The following is a 19,336-nucleotide window of genomic DNA, read 5'->3' as shown; positions in this document are numbered from 1 at the left end:
CTTTTGGGAGGTTGAATTGTCACTAGCGCCCAAACGCAGGACAAGAAGCAATGGATGGAAACTAATCAAGGAGAGAAGCAACCTAGAACTAAGGAGAAACTTCCTGACAGAACAATTAATCAGTGGAACAACCTGCCTCCAGAAGCTGTGAATGCTCCAACACTGGAAGTTTTTAAGAAGAGACTGGACAGCCATTTGTCCGAAATGGTATAGGGTTTCCTGCCTGAGCAGGGGGTTGGACTAGGTGACCTCCAAGGTCCCTTCCAACTTTATTATTATTATTATTATTATTATTATTATTATTATTATTATTATTATTATTATTATTATTGTTGTTGTTGTTGTTGTTATTGTTATTGTTGTTATTATTGTTATTATTATTATTGTTGTTGTTATTGTTGTTGTTGTTGTTGTTGTTGTTGTTATTATTATTATTATTATTATTATTATTATTATTATTATTATTATTATTATTATTATTATGTGACCTGTTATAAGTCAAAGCAGACGGCTGGCAAGAGAAACAGTCCTTTAATAACTGCCAATGTTCCCCAAAAGCTCCCACATATGCTGGCAAGCCTTCAACCGCGTACACACACACACACACACACACACACACACACTCACGCCTTTCAGCTGCCTCTGGCTGAAGGCAATTTCAATACAGCCGGTGAAGTATTCAGTATCCTCAAGGCCAGACAGATAACAAGAAAACAAAACAGAAACTTAAATGAGTCCTTTTAAATCTCAGCTTGCCTGCAGTCTGCAAGGAGAGACTCAGAAATGCAGTCTGCGGTCGTAAAGCAGGAAACCAGCCGGTCTGGTATTCAAGGTGTCCAGGTTAAACAAAGACAAGAGCACAATTCACAACTGTCCCAAGATACCACGTTTGTTCCCGGCAAATGCCCCACCCCACTGCGTCTCCTTACATCTTAATCCCCAGGTGTGCCTTGTGGAGTCGTGTATGTTGTTCTCTCCTCCTCCTCTGCTCTCCTTGCTCTTGGATCAGGTGGGGGAGGGGGCCTTGCTCCTCACCTGAACTCTGCCTCCCCTGTTCCAAACCGGGCCCGGGCCTGCCTCAGCCTGCTCTTCCCCACAGTCCTCTGAAGCTACAGACACCTCATCCTGGGCCTCAACAGGGTCCTACGCCAGCTTCCTCTCCTGGGATTCAGGCTCCAACGGAGGCACGACAAGAGCCCTCTGGCTCTCTGCCCTAAACCCAATCTAGAAGGAGGCCGTACAACATGGAGAAAAATATCTCTCCCCCCACCCCAAACCCCTGTCCTCAATTAGTACATGAGAGTTCCAGGGATATATAGCAGTCACTCCAGGCATTCGTTTTCTGGTCAGATCCAGAGTATGCAAAATGGGAAGAAATGGAACTCCACGATTGTGTCAACCACCACTCCAACTCCAATTGCACCACAGTTGGGTGTGATAGCCTCCCAACCTGGTTTGCAGGACAGTGTTTGATCCTACCAAATAAGAGACCTTTTAACTGCACCCTCACCCATCGCTCCCCAAAGCTGGAATTTAGAACTGCACCACATAAAATAAATATTGATCGTCTCTTGTGTGCCCTCTGGGAGGAAATAAAGCCACCGTAAAGATTTGCAGGTCAATAATTCCGGTGAAGTAATCAAATATAATAACAAGATTTCATTGGAGGGGGGAAAAATCCATGGTGGCTCATTAACAAGTTCTGGCAGCAGATGAGGCATGAATGAATTGTGTCACTCTTATACCTGGAAAGGGTGCAAATAATCTCGGCCACTGGCATGTTTAAGGGACATTTGTACACGTGAACTAAATTCCTGCCTAAACCTCATTTCCGACTAGGAATTGGTTTCCTTGAATACAGAGTCCCTTGAAGGCAAGATTGCTTCTTACCTATCTTCCTTAGAAGCAGAGAGAGGATGATGGACTATAAGATTGAATCATAAATTGCCACACTTCATTTTCAGGTCATTCATACAAGGATTATTTTTGCTGAAGCTAACCATGCCTTCCTCCAGGGCTAACTGGGTTATGGCGTTTCTTGTAATCCAACTATATGTGTCATATGAAGATACTCAGTAAAATAACTTAGATCAGTCTTGATCCATCTAGCTGTGGAAGTTACTTCCAGAATCGCCCAGCCAGGTGCTAAGCATAACAGGATGAAGTCCAGAAAAGTGGAGAGCATTAAGATTGAGAAAGCCCACCACAGAGTGACACATTGGGTATGTTCACGCAACACACTTAACTAGGTCAGTTAAAAAGGTAGTGTTTGATCGTGGGTTCTGGACCACATGGCCAAGATGGACGACTCAGGACAACAGGGTTCACATAGCACACTTTATTGATTCAGCACAGACTGGGAGAACAAAGGCAACTACCCTTTTATATACCTAGGCAGGTATACATTGCACCAATCTCAATATCCGGATTTCCTGCCAGAGGATGCCCTGCCAATCCTGACAGGGCACCCTGCCACCTGGTGGTGATAATGGCTTATCTGTGTGTGACATCCCCTCTGTACATAACAGGTAGCACCTCCATTCATAATCCATTTTAAGCTTGATTGGTTTTAACTTCGATTTGTTTTTGTGCCCCAGTGTGTCAAGCAAATCCTTGGAAGGCAACATCGTGACAATCTTCTTGGAGCAAGGCCTGTAGGTCAATCAGCCAGTGGTGGAAAGGCTACTGTAGGAGAAATTGTGCGAGATGGAGGAGAAGAGAAGAGCGTATTGTCTTCAAATGGAAGCATTTCTTTTTTCTTTCTTTCTTTCTTTTTGTTATTTTAATTCCAGTAGAAAATATAAGGGGCACTTTTTCAAGTCCAGCAAAATCATTGAAAACTAGGCCTTTTGCGCTGTGAGGGTGAGACAATTCACAACTGCACTTTGGAATTGAACTGGCTTATGGCCATACTTGTGAAAAGGGTCTTAGAGTGATGATCAATTGAGTGAAGAGTATAATATGGCTATCAGAACAGGCAAGCGCAGTTTTAGGCTGCATCAACAGACCAAGAGTTTCCAGATCGTAAGCAGTAATCATTTCCTTTCTATTCTCTCGGGCATGTGCTTAGCTTAAAGAGGAGACACTGGAGAGAAGACAACACTCATCAAGTACCTGAAAATTGTCACAATGAAGACAAATGTCTAGATCTCTTATCATTCCAGAGTTCTTGCATTTGTTAATGGGAAGGGAAGGGGAAGAAAGAAAAGGAGGGAGGGAGGAAAGAGGAAGGGAGGGAGGAAAAGGGAGGGAGGAAGGAATGGGAAGGAAGGAAGGAAGGAAGGAAGGGGAAGGAAGGAAGGGCTTTTTTCTCTTGGCAAATAGCCATGGCAATAACGGTCACATTTTCATCTTGGTTGGGAAGACTTTTGAAGTCAATTTACTAGGAGACTTAAATAAAGATAATGTGCCTCTCAGTCTATTTATTTCACATCGGAATTGGCTCAACACTGTTTATTTTATCCTGCCTCACTTTTACAAGTTGATAGAGAAAGGCTGAGAAGAAATAAATAGGAAAGGTAAGCGCCCAGTCTATTAAAAGTACCGCCCTTTTATACAAAGCAGATTTACATTAAAAGATGCAGCTTCCTGAGGCACTTGAAATTGCATGTGGCTCAGTGGGTTAGGACGCTGAGCTTGTCGATCAGAAGGTCGGCAGTTTGGCGGGTCGAATCCCGAGTGCCACGTAACAGAGTGAGCGCCTGTTACTCGTCCCAGCTTCTGCCAACCTAGCAGTTCGAAAGCACGTAAAAATGCAATTAGAAAAATAGGGACCACTCCGGTGGGAAGGTAACAGCGTTCCGTGCGCCTTTGGCGTGTAGTCATGCCGGCCACATGACCACGGAGACGTCCTCGGACAAGCGCTGGCTCTTCGGCTTTGAAAGGGAGATGAGCACCGGCCCCTAGAGTCAGAAATGACTAGCACGCATGTGCGGGGGAACCTTTACCTTTTTAATACCTTTTAAGTGGTACGCAACAAGGGCTCCAAGGCTGAAGTTTTAAAAATTAAAAATAATTAAAAATACAGGCAGATCACAGTGAATTTCCAACCATTAGAGAATCCAGCATAGTAATTTTGTGTACATTAATTAGCCTTGTTGATCTGGATCTTTGGGTCTACAGCAACCATAATCTCCAGGGGTTTAAGCTGACTGGGAATTCTGGGGACTGTCGTACCACGTCATTTAAAGATGGCATTAAGTTGAAAAAATATTGCAGATTGCTTAGAAAAAACAAAACGAGCCCTTTCTAGAACCGAATTTAAGAATTATTCATTTGGATGAGAGTTTTCTCCATGGAGGGAGACTAAGAAAATGTTTGCAAAAATGGAATAGTAGAAAAAGCATGCCAAGTTGTTGGAATCAGTTTCACAGCTGAATAACTGTCCCTAAAATTACATATAAAAGCACTTACCATAGTTCTCACTTCAAGATCATCAAAGTTGAGGAATAGATTGACTAGTGTGATGGGTTTTGGGATCTATTTAAAACTCCTTTCAGTGGTTCCCTTATGCATACAGAGAATTTCAGGAGTGTGGACCCCCACCCCACCCCCCAGTTCATTTGATGCCTGGCAGTAAATTAGCTGCATGAATTCCTGGCCTTTTTCTTCTTTCCAGTATACAGAGAAGTTAATTGAAAGAAATCTACAAAAGCAAACCTTTCTTGCATCCAAAATTAGGGATTTGGTCCTCTCACGAAATAAAACAATTTTTTCACTTTTCTAGCTTTGCACAGAGGAAATGGGTTCTTAATGTTCAACATTTGGACAAACTCCAGAAATTCCCTGTGGAAATTTCTCCAGGAATTCATGTTTTGGGGAAAGCAAGCCCTTTGGAAACACAGTTCCCAGGATCTCAATGATATGATATGTACTTCCTGCAGGGGACCGGAACATCAGAATGAATATTTTTAGGCCAAAATCTTGGCAGAGCACACTTTATGTAAACAGCTGTTCTTCTACATCCATAGGTGGCTAATTAAATGAAAATATGGTATGCACAGACTTGTGCCTTGCACCCTACAACTTGTTTGCTTTCAGTTATATATTCAGCACGCTACACACTAAGTAGATTATATCTGGGAGCTCTGAACCACCCCAGTATTTTCTGAAATAAAACTTCGTTTCAGGTTCAGTTTCAATTCAATTTATTACAATCTCAGACCAGCACAGATAATGGTAAATAAAAATTAGGATAGAGTTAAAATATATTTGTAAAAATAACCCAACCTAATCTAATATATAAAATAAAAAATCCAGGCTGCAGTCTACATTAAATTATAATATAGACACTAATTTGACTAACAAGCAAAATACTGGAGCGCATCATACCAAACATGTCACTGGCAGGAAAAATTACAAAACTTATTTTGGCCATGTTATGCAGGGGGATTCACTGGAGAAAGCAATTATGTTGGGAAGAATTAGTGGTAAAAGGAAATCAGGCTGCCAGAGAACACGATGGCTGGACACCATCAAAGCTGACACCAGCCACAGCATAGAAAAATTCAAAGAAGCAGTGCAAGATCGGAAGATGGGGAGAGAATGGCCCAGAGAGTTGCTAAGAGTCTGAATGGACATCATCATCATCATCTCTAAAATTACATCAAAGTAAAAATATATTAGTATCACCAAAACAGCAACATTTAAAATTTAAATGAATTATGGTTACTGGGGATTCATTCCAGGATAATGACCCATCAGAATTCAATTCTGTGCTGCTGTGCAAAACCTAGTTCCATGTGTTGTAATAAGGGGTACTTCATCTATAAGCGGCATCTGGACATAAGCTGAATCTGGGTGACTAGGATATCTATTGATAAAGGAAGTGTGAATCTAGTTTATGTCTCCATAAATGGAGCAACATAGAAGGACATGTCTTGTAATTTCTACCTCTCCTAAATCACAGGAGCAAAGCCAGTGTTTTCTGAAGTAAAACCGTTTGGATAACGAGGTGTGGAAAGGTCTCCTAACTTGCAATCCCTAGGCAAAATTTTCCAGGTAACAGTACACTTAAACATACAGTTTTTCATAGGGTGAGATTGCATTTCTTTTTGAGTTGAATGTCAAAGGTCACAATGTGAAAAGTAGGTGGGGCCAGGACTCAAGCGGGATTTGATTATATTTACGTTGAAGGGCAAATTAAATTAACTACAATTAATATGATTCATCCCCATTTTTAAAGTTTCCTCCTATTTCAAAAATTACAAGTTCATGACAACTTTGTAACACAAGACTTTAGGGATCCGATGTGGCTTCAGTACATTAAACCGTTGGCTAACAGTCACATTCTGGATTGTCCCAATTTAACAAGGCTTTGCTTTATAAAATCACTGTAATTTTGGCCCTTGAAAATGGTTTCTTGGAATCTTTTTTTATTAAAACATTGTGAAAATGTTGTGCTTTATACCTTTCTAAGATGTCTAGCTGTTAAATTTTAAAATTTAAAGATTTAACAATGTCTGTCTGTGTATGCAACATATTAACATGGATGCAGGAAAAAATAAATCCGTTTTTTTTTTACTGGAAGCAATTTGGAAAACAGCCAGCATAGATAGGTAATTTACATTTAGTGCCTTGTTTAGTGACTATTCACAGTCACATTAGTGATACAAAAATAATATTACAGCCAGTTCCCTCTTTTATGACTTTTGCAGGTCTGTAAAGCAAAGGAAAGCTGAAGTAAGATCATAAGCACAGTTGCAATTCCCCTTAGTGACCTCTTTGGATAACATTCAAGTTGCTAAACAAAGACTACCTGTACAAAATCAGATTTAACAGAATTTGAAACAGAAACTTCAGTAATCCAAAGTTTATGCTTTCTCCTGAACAGCATGAGTTAATTTCAAAGCCTTGTAAATTTTTACTTCTTACAAAATGGATTGATTGCTGATCAGAGTAGACTCTTCTGAAGAATGAAGTCGTATCAACTCCAGAAACATTGGTGCACAATTTTTGCATCTCCTTTCTCTCTACCTGCCTGTAGTCAGTGAAATCTTGATGGACATTTTTTTGTGATTCAAAAGTAGAAGTGTAATATTTTTTTTAACCTCCGCTGCTTTCCCATTCTCCTCCTACTCTGATTTTTTTTGCTCCAGAGAAACAAATCTAAAAAAGAACCTTTTGAATCGTAAAGGAATCCCATAAAATGCCTAATTTTACTTGGGAATTTTGGATCGACTCAGTGGCTTCCCAAGGTGATACAGATAATTCTGAAGTAGTCTCAGTCAAATTAGGCATGTCATCTGCAAACACAGTCAAGCAATGACAGCGCAACTGTTTTCAAATGGAGCACGTTTTCAGCTGGATTCAATTTCAAAATGGGACATCTCATTTGAGCCGTGTAATAAAAAAATAAAGGAAAAATTAACAAAAGATATCCTTTCTAAATTAGAATATTACAGGATCAGATGTTAAATGCTAAATGCAGGTAGAATAGAATAAAAATAGAATTAAAAATAGAATGAACTAGAAAACTCATACTTCACCAGGTCATTTCAGAAATGTTTATTTACCTAAATGGAGAAACAGAATGACCAAAGGTGGGCAAAAAAGAAAGGGGAGCAAAAGTGACTTATGATTTCCTGCTGGCTTCCTCAATAAGTTTCTTATGGGAACTTGCAGGGAACATTGAAAACCTTCCTTCCTTCCTTCCCTTTCCAGTAGGCAGGGAAGTGGCTGCTGTTAGGTGGGAGTGTGAGCAGGAGATTGCAAGATTGGCTGGGAAACTGTCACAGAACATTGAAAATGGAGATCACATGACTGCAGCAGTAGCTTAGCAGTGTAGCAGCAACCACAACAGTGCCACAACCTCTCCAAATTTCACTCTCTGTCTTGTGAGTCAAGGCTCCTGGATTTGGGATATATTTGGAGATAATTTGCTTTAAAAATTGTTGCCCTACGATGCACCGTTTTGCCCAGATACAGATCATGACAAGAGTTTTAGTAGTATATAGATGTTGATTATATTGTCATATTTAGGAATTGTTTCTTCCTTTATATAATTGGAGAGTTCTTTTATGCTAATAATTCTAAGATACGAAATGGATATTGGAATTTTTTTCTTCTACAGATTTACCTGCTGTTTGATGAAGTGCTGTACTGAAGCAATTTTGTTGAATACACTTTTATTTGATTCCTTGGTCGTCAGATAAAAGCACATGACCTGCTTCATTCAACACTTGTGGTTTTCCCTTTGAAATTCTAATTGCCTCCATATAAATTCCACTGTGATGAAATACTCTGCCCTTATTAATTAATGACTTACCTGCAAGCTTTCAGAAACAATTAAGGGCAGACATTTGTTCTCTGTATTTAAAGAATAAATTGTCCTTCATATCTGTGCCAAGCAGGGGGGTTTTCATGCTTTTTTTTTTTTAAAAAAGTAGTAAATTAAAAAAAATTATTCATTCATCATGGTCCTACATCCAAATAGAGTCCTGGCAGCTCACAAACAAAATAAAAAATTGCTAGCAGCAAAGTCCATAAGAAATGTGCAATCAGCAACGTGTACAATCAATATTAATATTAAAATAACCGCTGTAATAATATTAAAATATTAAAAAGTCCACGGTAGAATCATTCATAACAACTCAGAAACAATAAATGAGGCTGCTATCAAAAATTCAAGGAATATTAAGGTGGCCATCAGCCACAAAGTCCCTGTGGAATAGTTTTCTTTGTGACTCCCAGAAGGCTTGTAGTGTGGAGGATAACAATCTAAAGAAAGGCTATTATTGTCCAAATTTTATGTCATCAAAGCTGTGTTTCTCAACCTCAGCAACTTTAAGATCTGTGGACTTCAACTTATAATATTCCCCCGGCAGCCATTCTGGCTGGGGAATTCTGGGAGTTGAAGTCCACACATCTTAAAGTTGCTAAGGTTGACAAAGTCTACATGAAAGAAAAGCTTGCTTCTGCTTCTATAATCTTGCAAAAATGTGGGATAATCAGAAGCCCCTCCCTGTATGATTGTATAAAACAGAGCCATTCCAGATAAAGGTGATGGTTCTGGAGATTCCTTGAAGTTGAGCCAGATGAGGCCTTATAGGTCAAAGCCAGTATCTTGAATTATAAGCCAAAATGTTCTGCTTTGTTTATGGATAATGTCTGCATGAATTGTTGGGGTAAACTATTAAGGCTGCCTCAAATTCTAAATACTCTGCAATCAAGAATTTATTATTTATTTGCTGCTACATTTTCAGTTCCCATAAAGCCACTACAGATAATATAAAATAAACTACAAACAATGACAAACATTATAACAAGCAAATTATAACAAACCAGACTGCCAATAATAATGAAATATTTTTGCTAATCATTATCCTGTGGAAAATCATTCTATGCCATAGCAATCATCTCCTGGGGGGGGGGCATTTACCATGCCACCTGTCCCTGAAGGCTTTCTAGAATTTCATGATTGTCCTCAGTATCAACAAGGTTCTTAAAAGATATTACTAAAACTCTTGTGGTCATGAACTTTACCTGGATGAAACAGTGCATCATAGGGCAACAATTTTTGAACCAAGGTATCTCAAGTGAGATAACTTACCAAATGTATCCAAAATCCGGGACCCATGACTCATGAGGAAATAAAATTTGGGGAAGTTGTGGTTACTACACTGCTGAACTGCTGCTGCGGTCATGTGATCTTCATTTTCAATTTTCCGTGACAGTTTCCCAGCCAGTCTCACTATCCCTCATCCATTCTCTCACCTGGCAGCAAGGAATTGACTCAACTTGTGGCTTTTAAAGAAGTGACAACTTTAAGTGCATGAAGAAAGGCCCCAGCACACAAATATGCAGATGTATCCATATCCCATCTTTCTTCAGAAATTCAAGAGACATACATTGGAGAAACTGGCATTCCAGCATGGTCAGACGTATGTCAGTTTTATCTGAGGAAAAAGTAATGAAAACATTAAGAGCATTCTTAAAGAATGGCAGATCAATCACAAATGTCATAAAAACATCCTCTGTTAAATGAAAAGCATCCATATTTGTCTTTCTATATGTCTTTCTTCTTTAATACAGGTAGCCCTCGATTTACAACAGTTCACTTAGTGACCATTCAAAATTAAAACGGCATTGAAAAAGTGGCTCGTGACCATTTTTCACACTTATGACCGTTGCAGCATCCCCATGGTCACGTGATCAAAATTCAGAGACTTGGCAATTGACTCATATTTATGACAGTTGTAGCGTCCCAGGGTCAAGTGATCACCTTTTGCGACTTTCTGACAAGCAAAGTCAATGGGGAAGCCAGATTCACTTAACTACTGTGATACTAGCTTAGCAACTGCAGTTTTTCACTTAACAACTGTACCAAGAAAGGTTGTAAAATGTCACTTAACAAATATCTCACTTAGCAACAGAAATTTTGGGCTCAGTTGTGGTTGTCAGTTGAGAATTGCATGCACAATGTTTTCTTGTTTCACTTTAAACAAAACAATAGCAATCCACCCATGGTCATCCTCTTTCTCTATTTAGGTAAGAATATCTCTGAAAGGATGACCCAACAGGTCATGGGATTCTCCAGTATGTTTCTCTCTCTCTCTCTCTCTCTCTCTCTCTCTCTCTCTCTCTCTCTCTCTCTCTCTCTCTCTCTCTCTCTCTCTCTCTCTCTCTCTCTCTCTCTCTCTCCCTCCCCCCCCCTCTCTCTCTCTCTCACAATAACAATAACAATAACAATAACAATAACAATAACAATAACAATAGCAATAATGTTGGAAGGGACATTAGAGGTCATCTAGTCCAACCCCCTGCTCAGGCAGGAAACCCTATACCATTTCGGACAAATGGCTGTCCAGTCTCTTCTTAAAAACTTCCAGTGTTGGAGCATTCACAGCTTTTGGAGGCAGGTTGTTCCACTGTTCCAGTTAATTGTTCTAACTGTCCGGAAGTTTCTCCTTAGTTCTAGGTTGCTTCTCTCCTTGATTAGTTTCCATCCGTTGCTTCTTGTCCTGCCTTCAGGTTCTTTGGAGAATAGCTTGACTCCCTCTTCTTTGTGGCAGCCAGTGAGTTAGTGGAAGACTGCTATCATGTCACTCCTCGTCCTAAACTAGATATACCCAATTCCAGCAGCCGTTCCCTATATGTTTTAGCCTCCAGCCCCCTAATCATCTAATCATCTTTGTTGCTCTTCTCTGTACTCTTTCCAGAGTCTCAACATCTTTTTACATTGTGGTGACCAAAACTGCATGCGGTATTCCAAGTGTGGCCTTACCAAGGCATTGTAAAGTGGTATTAGTACTTCACGCGATCTTGATTCTATCCCTCTGTTAATGCAGCCTAGCACTGTGTTGTCTTTTTTGGCTCTCTCTCTCTCTCTCCCGCTCTCTCTCTCTTTCTTTCTCTCTCTCTCTGTCTCTCCCACTCTCTCTCCAATTCTCTCTTGCTCTTTTTCTCTCTCTTTTACTCCTGACTGCCCCAGTTACAAATGGAATAATTTAAACAGTGCCAAGGTAGGGATGGGCACAAATTACCTTCCAAACTTTTCTACCAAATTTGTAAGGAGAGATTTTGGGTGATTGATTGCTCCTAATTTCTGAAACAGAAATTCTCAAACATTTTGACTCCTTCCTTCCACAGATCTTCTTTTGGGACTGATCTGAGACATCAGAAACCACAGAGTCTTCAGCTCATTGGAACAATGTACAGAATTATATTGTCTGATTGTGCAGTAAGAAACAGGATAGTCTACACACCCCTTGGCTGCATTGTCAAGAAATTTTATTTATTTTTATTTTTTAAATTCCATTTATATCCCGCCCTTCTCCGAAGACTCAGGGCGGCTTACAAGCTTAGCAATAGCCTTCATTCTATGTATATGCCTGCTTATTAGGGCTTTCACACACACCCCAAGCGGCATTATTACAAAGTCAGCTTAATTGCCCCCAACAATCTGGGTCCTCATTTTACCTACCTCGGAAGGATGGAAGGCTGAGTCAACCTTGAGCCTGGTGGGATGCGAACCTGCACTAATTGCAGGCAGCTGGTGTTACTTAAGGAGGCATTAGCCCACTGCTCCACCAAGGCTCTAACTGTAGGAACATAGCACCATACCCAGGATCATTTCTCTGCCACTCAGTTTTGAAAGCAAACTGTTTGCAGTTTGAACTGAATATGAACTTCTATAAAAAAGATGCAGGAGAATCCAGCCACTGAGCACTTAGACAAAGTTTCTTCTCCTTTTTTGTTTGTTTCTAAGAACAGCTTCTGGATCAGGACTTCACAGTTCCAAACAAACAGTACTGAGTTGTTTATCACATTGTGGGAAGAATAATGAGTAGCTCAGCTAGGAGAAAAAGCAGAACCAGCTCCAAAAAGTTACGCATTTGGGGCATGATGTAGCAGCTGTTCCGAATGGTGGGTTGACTCAGATAAGGGCTCGTCCCTTATTGGCTGCCCATCTTCATACAGCTTAAAATTGGCTCTTAGTCAAACTCTACACAGAAATTAGTTTGGCAACAGAAAGAAGAGAATCTCTTTTAAAGTCTGCCCTGGATGGTTTGTTCAGTTGAACTCAGATTGACAAACTCAGACCATTGTGAACATGGCTTAATGGTTTAACTAATCTGGGATTGTACAGTTCCAGCAGGGCTGCTAATGCATTTTATTGGTATTCTTCGCCGAGCAATTCATATACTACATGTTTTACCACATATACTCGCAAATAAGGCCACCCTCAGAGAATCTGACACTCAAATTTTTAATAAAAATTCCATGAAAAATGTGTCAGTTATGAATATATCCATGGTGAACTCACAGTGTACATACAGGATATATGGATATACAGTATACCGTATATACTTGTGGAGAAGCCCATCCAGGGATAAAGCTGAACCCAACTTTTTGGGTGCATTTTGGCACCTAAAAGGCTTGGCTTATCCACAAGTATATACAGTACATTGATTTTTCCACCCTTTCGCCTAAAACAGGTACTCCTAAACTTAACCATTCATTTAATGACGGTTCCAAGTTACAATGGCACTGAAAAAGTGAGTTAAGACTGTTCTTTTGTGACATTGTGGCATTCCTATGGTCACACAATCAACATTCGGATGCTTGGCACCTGGCATGTATTTATGACAGTTGTAGTATCCCAGGGTCATGTGATCACCTTTTCTGAGCTTCTGACAAGCAAAGTCAGAAGGGAAACTAAGATTGGTTTCAACTGTGGCACGAAAGGTCCTAAAATGGGGCAAAAGTTACTTAACTACAGTATCTTGCTTAGAAACAGAAATTTTGGACTCAATTTGGTTGTAAATCAAGGACTACACACACACACACACACACACACACACACACACACACACACAGTGGTGGGATTCAGCCAGTTCGCACCACTTCAGCAGAACTGGTAGCTAATTTTTTGTTGCCCAGGCCTAGAATGGACTTCCAGAAGCGGCATCCACACAGAGAATCTGCAAAATTTGGAGATACAAATGTTTTGAAGGAGGACTCTGTTAGGAAAACTGTAACTAAAGCAAGAATTTTAAAAAAGAAGGCAACCTCGGCTCTTTTATGAGTCATGGACTTCAACTCCTAGAATTCCTGAGTCAGCTGACTTAGGAATTCTGGGAGTTGAAGTCCATGAGGCATAAAAGAGCCGAGGTTGCCTACTGCTGCCTTAGACTGTAAAAGAACCATCTATAGCAGGGGTGTCAAACTCAGTTTCATTGAGGGCCGCATCAGCATTGCGGTTGCCCTCAGGGGGCCAGGTGGGTGTGGCCTGGGTGGGCGTGGCCTACTGGGTGGGCGTGGCCAGAGTGCGTATGGCCTACTGGGTGGGCGTGGCCAGCTCTACATCGTTTGCATCAAGGGTGCCTATGGGACCCTGGGCAGGAGTGGGACAGATCTGAGGGTCTCTGGCAGAAGGAGGGTCTCTGGGCCAGGGCTAAGGCAGTGAGGGCCGTTCCCTCACTGTTTCCAGGATGGCTTTGCGGGCCACATGAAACCACTTTGCGGGCCGGATCTGGGCCCCGGGCCTTGTGTTTGACATGTCTGATCTATAGCCCTCTGGCTTTTTCTCTTTTATACTGGCAACAGCCTAAAACCAGATTTTTTTAAAAAAAAAAAAAAAACCACAACAACCCTATGTTGCCAAACACAATAATGTGTCAAGTCTTCTCAGGCTGTAGGACAAGCGAAATACAAAAGATAGGTTTCCCCCCAGACAAATTGGCAGATGTATCTATATAGTCTGAAGGACAGCAATAATTTGTTCCTTGTCAAAAGATGCCTTCTGAAGTAGTTGGCTCCTTGTAGAGTGAAGGAAGCGTGCAAGACAATCACAGCCAGCAGGGAGGCTTGAATTGGCAGCTATCTGCAGGGGCAGAGTTTCAAAATCATTCTAAGCCTGCTGCATTTTCTTGGAAGCTGGAAGAAGTCTTGGCCTCAGCATCAACCTAGCATTGCATCTTGCATCCTTAATGCATCTCGGTAAATAATTAAATCCTTCCTTGAAGGGCCTTCAAGGAGGTCCTTGAAGCTGTTTATTTTATGTGCAATCCCATATTTTTTTTTTAAAAAAAGCAAAGCACCAATCATGGCTGTCAATTCTTTTTGGCTATACTCTACTCTGAGCAATTTAGATTTTTCAGGTGTGTCCCTGCTTGGATCAGTGTTACAAGGATGCCTTAAAAAGTTCACAATCCCTGTTGAATAGAGCATGTTTTAGCTGCATTGTAAACTAGCTTAAGATACAACTAAGAAAGGCCAGTATAGCACACACTCTTTTAATAGATTTACTCACATTATCGTTTTACATGTCTGGCATTTTTTGATTTTATTTAGTACATTTTTCTGGTTCTCTTCCTTTCGACTAATTGATATTAAAAAAAGTAGGTATGGTACATTTCAGGGGTGATTTTAAATGGAAGGTGCATATATAATGCAGATTTAATGATCGTGCTACTTATTTCCAGAGCTTATAAAGTAGAAAATCAGCATTAAAATACAAGCAGCAATTTATTTATTTATTTATTTATTTATTTATTTATTAGTTTTTATAAACCGCCCTTCTCCCGAGGGACTCGGGGCGGTGTACAGAGGAAGGAAGGTATACAGATGAACAATAAAAATAATAAAAAACAATAGTGAAAACAAACTGGGTCCCCAATTAACGCTATCATGCCAGGCCGGACTGCTGGAACAAGAAAGTTTTTAAGTCGCGTCGGAAGGTACGGAGGTCGGGGGCCATCCGGATTTCGGTTGGTAAGCTGTTCCAGAGGGCTGGCGCACCCACTGAGAATGCCCTCCCCCTGGGGGCCACCAGCCGACATTCCTTGAGCGGTGGCACCCTGAGGAGGCCCTCTCTGTGGGAGCGCACAGGACGGTGGGGTGCTGACATTGGCAGAAGGTGCTCCCGTAGGTAGTCCGGACCCATGCCATGTAGGGCTTTGTATGTCATTGTTAGCACCTTGAACTTCACACGGAAGGCAACCGGAAGCCAGTGCAGCGCACAGAGGAGAGGTGTGATATGGGAGTATCGGGAGGCTCCCAAGAGTGTCCGTGCCGCTGCACTTTGCACCAGTTGAAGCTTCCGAGTGGATCTCAAGGGCAGCCCCATGTAGAGAGCGTTACAATAGTCTAGGCGAGAGGTCACAAGGGCATGAGTGACTGTACGTAAGGAATCCAGGTCCAGATAAGGCCGTAGTTGGCGAACTAGTCGAACCCGGGAGAAGGCCCCCTTGGTCACAGCTCCTATGTGGTCTTCTAGGGAGAGCTGCGAGTCTAGGAGGACACCCAGGTTGCGGGCCCTATCAACAGGGGGTAGTAACGTGTCCCCGATGTTAAGCAATGGGACGTTCTGAATATCCTGGCTTGCCGGAACGTACAGCCATTCAGTCTTGTCCGGGTTCAGTTGAAGCCTGTTCCTCCCCATCCATTCCCGGACCGCTTTCAGGCAGCGGGACATCACGTCGAGGGCATCACTGATATTGTTTGGAGTTGAGATAAAAAGCTGGGTGTCATCAGCATACTGATGGTACCCTACTCCAAAACTGCGAATTGGTTGGTTTTAACTATGTTTTTTCAAAATAATAATAATAATATCATTTTATGAGTTCACATGACACCCTGAACAATTGTTTATTTAGAGAATTTATATGGCCGCCCACTCACTGTCAGTGGCTCTAAGCGGCTTACAAACAAGGTTGACTCAGCCTTCCATCCTTCCGAAGTAGGTAAAATGAGGACCCAGATTGTTGGGGGCAATAAGCTGACTTTGTAATAATGCCGCTTGGGGGGGGGGGCGAAAGCCCTAATAAGCAGGCATATACATAGAATGAAGGCTATTGCTAAGCACATTGATTTGTGCTTCTTAGATTGTAAGCCGCCCTGAGTCTTCGGAGAAGGGCGGGATATAAATGGGATTAAAAATAAAAAATAAAAAAATAAAAATAAAAATAGTATAATAAAATTAACCATTTGAGCTGGATTTATGCAACATGCTAAACTAACATATAGTTGGTGGTGTACTTTTTTTTCTTTTAATTTTTTAAATTTTCTTGTATTTTTTTCTAGTTTTCTTTCTCATTAGTTGATTTTAATTCACTTATAAAATACGAAAATACAAAAGCACACAGTAAGAACAACAGAAGGGGAAGAGAAAAAAGGAGGCGTGGACAAGGGGGGAAAAGAAAAAAGAGTGTTGACTTCTGACTCCCTCTGTTGCAGTAAAATAAGGCATAAACATCGAACCTCAACTTTTTACATTTCTATAGTAGTATAAACTAGCCATTTATATATCAACAGATCAAACTAATCAGTAAAACCCAAAATCATTGTATCATTTTTTTTCCACCTTAAGCACCAAGTCCAGAAGTGGTTTCCAAATAGAAACAAAAGGACTTATATTCTTTTACTGAAACATTTAGTTATCTCATGTTGGTGATGTTCTTATATGTTCCAGAACAAAGATGGAGTCACTAATCAAAGCCAGGTGTAAAAAAGTAAATCTGCCCAGTCATGTGACTACTCTGACCTATCAGCATCAAGCAAATAACCCACCTTTCCTCCATTTATGAAAGCCCAGCTTAGTTATTTTAGGTTCTGTGACAATTGTGCGCAGCTGTGACAATAAATCCTGTACCTTATGATAATCTCACATAACCCATTCAGAACGGCAGTCAGCTACACCAGGGGTCCCCAACCCCCGGTCCGTGGACTGGTACTGGGCCATGGCATGCCAGCAACTGGTCCGCACAGACCAGCAAAGCCTCATCTGTGGGATGCAGGCAGCATACAAAACCACGCACCCACCAGTCCATGGAAAAGTCTCTCTCCATGGAACCAGTTTCTGGTGCCCAAAAGGTTGGGGACTTCTGACCTATACTATAAAATTGTTTGTACACGCAACTCTACATGTACAAGTTTGCAAGCAAGTTGGAATCGGAGCTCAGAATTATAAGGAAGCAAATGCACAAACTATTCTACAAATTTCTTCTTCAGTACTGGAAAAGTAGAGAATTATTATTTACTGGCAATCAACTTATAATGGTTTATTTAGTGATAGTTCAAAGTTACAACAGTGCTAAAAAAATTTCACACTTAATGACCGTTGAAGCATCCCCATGGTCAAGTGACCAAAATACAGGACTGCCTGTATTACAGTTTTATATGGCAAAAAAAGAGAGGGAAATCCCCCCCAAATTATGTGTTCATAATAAATTCATCAGTTTGGATCAGAACCCGTTAAACAAATATTAGCATTAAAACGATCAGATTAAGAGCAATTGCATTTAAAACAAAATCCTGGGTGAAGACTCAATATATCTACATCAAACTGGGATTATTTATTTTATTTTATTTTATTTAACAGAATTAATTTAGAGCTGTTTGATAATGCAATTCTCCTCACAGAGGTAATGTTATGGATGTAAGAAATAACATTTTGGCAGCACTGACAACACAAACACATGCAGTCCTTGGGTTACAACATTCATTTAGGGACTGTCTGAAGTTACAACAGAGCTGACAAGAGCGACTTACAATCAGTCCTCGTACTTATGACATGCAGCATTCCCCTTGGTCAGGGGTAGGCAACCTTGGCTCTTTTATGATTCGTGGACTTCAACTCCCAGAATTCCTGAGCCAGCCATGCTGAGGGGAAAGGGAGAGTTTCCAAGCTGAGCCATGCTGGCTCAGGAATTCTGGGAGTTGAAGTCCACGAGTCATAAAAGAGCCAAGGTTGCCTACCCCTGCCTTTGGTCATGTAATCAAATTTCGGTCACTTGGCAACCGGCATGTATTATGATGGTTGTGGTGTCCTGGAGTCATGTGATCACATTTTGCAACCTTCCCAGCAGGTTTCCAACAAACAAAGTTAATGGGGGGAAACCAGCTTTGTTTAATGACAGTGTGATTCATTTAACAACTGCAGTGATTTACTTAACATCTGTGACCAAAGAAGTTGCAAAATCAGGGGCAACTCACTTAAGAACAGCCTTGTTTAGCAATGGAGAGTGTGGCCATTAGCTGAGGAGTCTGAAAATGCTGTGTCACAATCTTACTTGCTGTTTTCATCTGAAACGGGCTTCTGCTTTTATACCTGATTCTCAGATTAACTGTGGATTTTTTTTCACGTTTCTCTCAGTGGTGGTTTCCAGCTTATTATTGTTGGAGTTGACATAACCGCACAGTCCTGCTGTTTTCTGCTATACAGCTTCCTTGTTGGTCCACACTTTTCAGTCTGAAAAAGCCTCGCGGGAGAATTTTAAAGCAAGAGAAGCTATTGTATTGTAGCAATCGGGGTATTGTCCTTGGACAGTTGCCAGGAAGTGTAACTTTTAACAGTTCATCATAGAGACTATATAAGCGGAAAAGAAAATTCCCGTTTCTAAATATTCCCTGAGGTTCCAGGAACTGAATCATAACACACCACTGAACATTTGCCAACATGCCCAAAGTTCAACACTCTCACTGCCTTAAATCTTCGCCACTGTCTAAATGAATATCATTAAATAATCAAGGACCTTCACTGAAGCCAAGTCCAAAGTTTCCGAGATAAGTGGAATATATTCTTCTGAGATCGCTCCCTCTTTGGAAATGAAACTGGTGTTCATAGAAAACTAGAGAAGTCCTCGGCTTCAAACATTATCAAAGAGGCCCTTTGAAGCTGCTTGACAGAACAACAACTCTGGAAATCTTTGATCCACAAATACATCTGTTATGTATTAGGCTTTTAGGAACATCTAAAGCATTGTATAAGAGTCACCACCAGGAGGCGTTGAACTGTAACTGTTTTGGCGGGAAGCAGTTCGGCGGGAAACAGAGGTTCAATCCGATTGGTTGGTCGTGTACCTGGCCAGGTACTGGCCAGGCATATAAAGAG

The sequence above is a fragment of the Vipera berus genome (genome assembly GCF_964194415.1).
Source record: "Vipera berus genome assembly, chromosome: 6".
Taxonomy (NCBI): Eukaryota; Metazoa; Chordata; class Lepidosauria; order Squamata; family Viperidae; genus Vipera; species Vipera berus.
The sequence above is the reverse complement of the archived record's forward strand: the minus strand, read 5'-3'. Positions refer to the sequence as shown.